Genomic DNA, 5,889 nt, shown 5'->3' on the forward strand with positions numbered 1-5,889 from the left:
ATGTTAATCCTGTCTATACATGACAATAAATAAATAAAATGTACACCAATCTAGGGATAATATCATCATTACACTAAAGTTGTAAAGAACCGTCCCAAGATAAGTAAGCTACAAGCTCATTGGTATTAGAAAGATTCTTAGCTTCAAATGTAAATTTTCTTGGTTCTTGGTACATTTAGTTACTGAATTGTAATCATATAAGTCGATAAAACATGAAAACCTCACGAAACACAATGATAAATGATGAACGAAAAGAGTACTTACCCTAGGATAAAGAAGAATTAACGACCGAAATGAGCACGAAAATGATGAGCACGAAAATACCACATTAAAAACAATACCAATTTAGATGCCTGACTCTTCAAGAAGTTTTAGAAGGTTATGCTCACGAGCACTAACAGATGGTAGGATCATTCGATTAGAACGTGATCTTCACGGATGAGTATTACCACCACATTCATGCTTGAGGGGTTCCCTTCTTTCATTATTGGCAGTTCGCCTCTTCTATGCATGATACAATCAAGCATATACAAAAGAATCAAAATAGTGAAAGTTATTAAGATTAAGACCTATCCCATGTTCTAGGGTGTAAGTGAAGGTTGAAAAAATGATGTGAATGATTTTGTTACGACAAGGTTAATTTCTCACAAAACTTAAGAATATTTTACAATGTCAATAAATCATGTTTTTAAAAATATGTTACTAATATAACATTTGTGAATGGTTAAGAGTGTAGCTGAACAAAAATATCTCAGTGGCCAATATTAATTGTTTTTGCGCCTACTCTTGTCAGTTTCTTTTAAGTAAGATGAAGCTAATAAGCTTTCCACCCATTATTTAAATTGATCATATCTTATTCATCAATCATTAGGCTTCTGATTTTGATCATGTTTAACAAATCTTGAAATATATATATATATATATATATATATATATATATATATACTGTGAATTGAAAATTGATACAACAGTGAGCCAACAAAAAAGGGCACATCGCTGCTAAATCCTAGTACAACATTCAAACTAAAAATTCTATACAGTCTACTGCATGACAGACTTCAGCAATTTATCCAGGCAGAGATCTATGGACAGATATGGAAGAGTGGACTGTTGGAGTAGAAATTTCAAAAATCCATCATTTTTAACCTAATTGGAGAGTTGATAGAAGTGGCTGAAAAAATTATCTCAACTGAGTCCCCTAGAAAACCAATATCATTTCCCAAGTATGATGGATATAGAAGTGATCAGCCATAATAGTTGTAGTAACATTTTAAAGGTTTAGCCTAGAGCCAAGGACCCTAGCTGAAACACAGGATACATAGAGGTTGATTTAGAAGGAACAAGTATATTTTAAGGAGGTCAGAGGATAAACAGAAGGTATTTAATGATAAACATAAGGCTAAGTGAAACAAACCTTCTTCCATGCTTCAGCAGCGTTAGCAACTCTCTTAGCTAATTGAGGCCGCACAGCTTTTCCAACTTCAATATCCTACAAAGAAAAGAAGTCATGCACATGTACGAAACAGTTTTCTTCTGTTTGGAACCTTACGAGAAAGTAGGCTTTTAAACAAGCTTTCATGTCAAGATGGACAACAATCAATTCACATATATGCTCTGGAGATGAAGTGCTCTTTAAACTATATAGAGTTTGAAAAATAATTTAAACCATAACTAACCTGCCGCTTATGACGTTGGTTCCGATCCCTTAGTTTTTCACAAACTAATTTTAAGTCACATGTAACATTAAACAAGTCTTCAGCATCTGGATGGAATTCATGAAAAATGCTTTTTTTCACTAATTCCTAGCTTCAAATCTGCGATGAAATTTAGTTACATGCCTGAGACTTATTTAAGGTATTAAATTGATTTACTGGTGCAAATGAAAAACACCTTTCAGGATTATCATGATAATCCACTTCATTTCCTGGGCGTTTGTCTTTTGGATAAGGGTTGAAAGAACCAAAGTCTTCTCACCCCTGTAACCATATACAATTAATAAAATGTGATTGTCCCTAGTTATATATTAATTGTCACTAATTATTTCTTTTTAATATAATAATAGCCACTTAAAAATATAACACCTACTAAATGAAAAGTCTAATGGTTTGTTGAAAGGTATTACCCAACATTTAAAGAACAATACTAAGATTTATAAACAAAAGACGAGCTTACATAATTACAGACATTAGTAAGTAATTCATCATCCTTTCAGAAAGTGTAGACAAGACTCCTTGTTTTCATTCATTGCAAACAACATCTGGCTAAGAAGACATAACGTTTTTGAGAGCAGGATCATTGTCAACGACCCTCGAACAATCTCTTGATCATCCATAAAGTTTTTGTTAACAAACATTCTGTTCTGTTTTTACTTTTTTCCCTTCTTGGCCTGCTTCTTCTCTGTATGATATATACAAAAAGGAACATTAAAACTGAGTTAGGCAATTGATAATTAACTTGTTCCTAATCATTTATCCGGTTCATTCAAACTCAGATACACCATGGTGTCAGTGCCAATTAAAAGCAGATTGGATGAATCTAAATATGTCTTGTTTATAATAATCAACTTGATTAAACGCTTATTGCATAAGTGGTTATAAGAGTTTATGTATAAGCTATTTCAATTACAAAAGATAATATAAGGTCTAGTTATTTTCATATACTATCCTGAAGAGTTTATGTAAATAAACTGAAAACAGCTTATGAACACTTCATAAACTATTTCTAGTGCTTTTGCTTATAAATAAGCTCAGGTAACTCAATGCAAATAGACTCATAATCTAACACTAGATAACATACTCAAGTTTTCAACAGAAAGTTAAGCTGAGAATCAAAATTACAATGAAGCACACATAAACTGCATTACATGGTTGTATCATATGTAATGAAAAGAGTTCATAAGCTGGAAGCTATGAAGCACAGACACCGGAAATACGACACCAACACTAACACGTTGACACCAGTAATAATTTTAAAAACTGAATAAATTAAACGTAATCACAAGAGAAGATTGAATGTATGATAACAAAAGAAGAAGAAAAAAACACTACCTCCACCCCTAAATGTAAATCTAATTTTTTTTAAAATATTTCTAAATATAAATCACATTTCATTCAAACTATCAGATAAAATTATTTTTAATTTCAAATCTATTCTATACTGCTTATAAATTATATCACTAAAAGCCAGAAAACCTACCTGATGACTTTCATGCGTGGGATTAAAAGAGCATCCTGGAGGATCAACCTCTAGTGCCGCAATATGAGCGAGCGAGAAAGAAATAATCCGGTTGGGACATTTCATCGAACACCTTGCGAGCGAGAACGAAATCCGCATTTTTCTTCATTTCAACCGGTAAGTGCTCATCCAATTTAGGTTTATGAAGTTGTATACTCGTGTTAATTTTAATTCAAACTCTTCACCAAAATCAAATCACAATCAAACTGTAATAGAACCCAGTAATAGAACACGTAATTGAGTCGAAACCGTAAAAATGCCAGAATTCCAAAATGCAACCAATTCTGAACTGAAACAAAACTCGATTTGAAATCAAAACAAACCTGTGAAAAAGCTTCTCGAATCCAAACTCTAAACTGAGTTGAAACCTCCAAACTCGAACCAAAACGGTAATGATACACGAAGATGCAGGAGCATTCGACGGAGAGGACTCGCGAGGGTGGATAGAGAGAGATTCAGTGCAACCTTCATGTGGATGGAGGCGATTCACGGCAAGAGAAGAGAGAGACAGAGCTTCAGATTGAAACACGATTATTTTTCTTTCTATATAAAATTTATAAATTTAAAATCCTATATATAATTTGATATTTTAACAATATTATTATTAGAATAGTAAAACTTTATAATAATAATAATTAAAAATTGAACACGTATAATTTTCTATAACTCAAAATGTATAACTGATAATGAGATTAAATTTAAAATTTAGAAATAATTTTAAAATATATTAAAAGAGAAATTAATAAAGTATATATAATATTCATTTCAGTAAGTTATTTTTTTAACAGTTGATTATTTGGTCCAATATATGACATATAGTAGGTTTGATTCCTATTTTATAAATTTTATCAGATTTTTGTTTTCAATTTTTTTATATATTTTTTAATTTTATTATTCAAAATTATCATTCCATTTATTAAAATATAAATTGAAGAATAACATTGAATTTTAAAAACTAGCTTTTATTAAATTTTTAAAAAATTACTATTATTTGTAGAAATCATTTAGATGTATTAAATTTTTGGGAAATATTAATTTAAGATGCTGTCTTCCTGGTAGATTCTTTGATCCAATATGAGTTACATAATAGGTTCAATTCCAATATGAGAAATGTTTAAGTAATTAATAAAATTAAAAATGAAAATTTTCAACAATTATGAAATATATCAATTATTAAAAACTAAGATTGAAATTAAAATTAAACTAAATAAAAAATTAGATACATAAAAAAATAATAATTCAATTTGATATTTGCAGCAAAATCCGCAGGAAAATTTCCTGCGGAATTACCTGCGGATTTTGTATTATAGTTTGATTTTGTTATGATAAACATCCGCAGTAAATTCCGCAGGAAAGTTTCCTGCGAAATTACCTGCGGACTGTAGAGTGTAGTGAGATATTTTCTTTGAAATATAAACTCCGCAGAAAAATCCGCAGGTATTCCTGCGGAATTTTCTGCCAATTTTTAGTCCGCAAAAAATTTTATTTTAGGATGAAATTCCCAGGAAAATCCGCAGGTATTCCTGCGGAATATTTTCCGCAGGAAATTCCGCAGGTAAATCGAGTATTTTTAGTAGTGTTTGTCAATATTCAAAACTGTTTTCAATCTCTAATTAAACGGACGATTAAGGTTTTCAAACAACAAAACCTTGTATCATTCCAAATCATTGTCAAATTGCTTTTACACCAGTACTGCAAAGTACTGGGCCTCTAATAGAGTGTAAGTCCCAAAAACCTTCTCTTCTTAGCTTGTTTTCAAAACTGTATTTTCAAAATCTTCTTTCTGTTTTCAAAACATTCTTCTGGTATTTGAAGGGCATTATTCCCGGTGAAACTCTTCAGATACCTATGTGACCTTTGTCCATCTTCACTTCTTTTGTTTTTCAAAAACCATTAACTGTTTATCATGAATATTCAACTGTCATCAACAAAACAACAAAAATTACTGTTGAGGCTCTGTACATACTTCTTCAATGGCCTCCACTCCATCCAGGTTAGGCTTTACAAGCTTTCAATTTACAGTCTTTATTTAAATTACTGTCAAATATAAACTGTGCATATATTAGTTTAGAACTACGTTTGAGTATAAACCTTAGGACAGTTAAACTATATATATATTATAGGAATATGACCTAGGATTGAGAATGTCTTCCCGGTGAAGGCTCTTTCCTAATTAGAGATCTGTAGATCAAACCCCCAAGATGAATTATTCCCGGTGAAACATCTTGGTAAAAAACCTTAGAATCCAAATAATAGGACACATCCACCCAAAGAGGAATTATTCCCGGTGAAACCTCTTACCCATTTGCTTAGAGCCAAAATAAGTTCAAAACTACATAGCTTTCTCTTGTGCTATAACAAGGACCCTCGATTAGCCTCCTCTTGGGCTTTGTACAAGGACCCACAGGCTTCTTAAAAGCATTTCCAGCTTCCTCTTGAGCTTGTATACAAGGACCCATCAGGTTTCTTGTAAACATAGGAACAGGTCTTTAGTCACCTTTTAGCTTACCCTGGTGAGTTTCTTCCAATTTAAACCAGACTGTAAACAAGCTAAGTTTGTCTCAATCCTACATTGAGTACACTTTTTGGAATGAGAGACATGGACAGTCTCTGTCACCCTTATCTTCATCAATCTTCCTTAGCAGAGTCTAGGAT

At 31.8% G+C, this 5,889-nt stretch overlaps 1 long non-coding RNA gene across 1 annotated transcript; it reads right to left on the minus strand.

Moving 5' to 3' along the window:
- Positions 1–1,411: 1,411 nt before the first annotated feature.
- Positions 1,412–3,762, minus strand: LOC131642181 (uncharacterized). Its single transcript, XR_009295809.1, has 4 exons — positions 3,196–3,762; positions 1,891–2,397; positions 1,677–1,814; positions 1,412–1,489 (listed from the first exon to the last, which is right to left on the minus strand). It is a non-coding gene; the product is annotated as an uncharacterized LOC131642181 (long non-coding RNA).
- Between the last annotated feature and the right edge of the window lie 2,127 nt (positions 3,763–5,889).

Source organism: Vicia villosa, unplaced genomic scaffold (assembly GCF_029867415.1).
Source record: "Vicia villosa cultivar HV-30 ecotype Madison, WI unplaced genomic scaffold, Vvil1.0 ctg.004608F_1_1, whole genome shotgun sequence".
Taxonomy (NCBI): domain Eukaryota; kingdom Viridiplantae; phylum Streptophyta; class Magnoliopsida; order Fabales; family Fabaceae; genus Vicia; species Vicia villosa.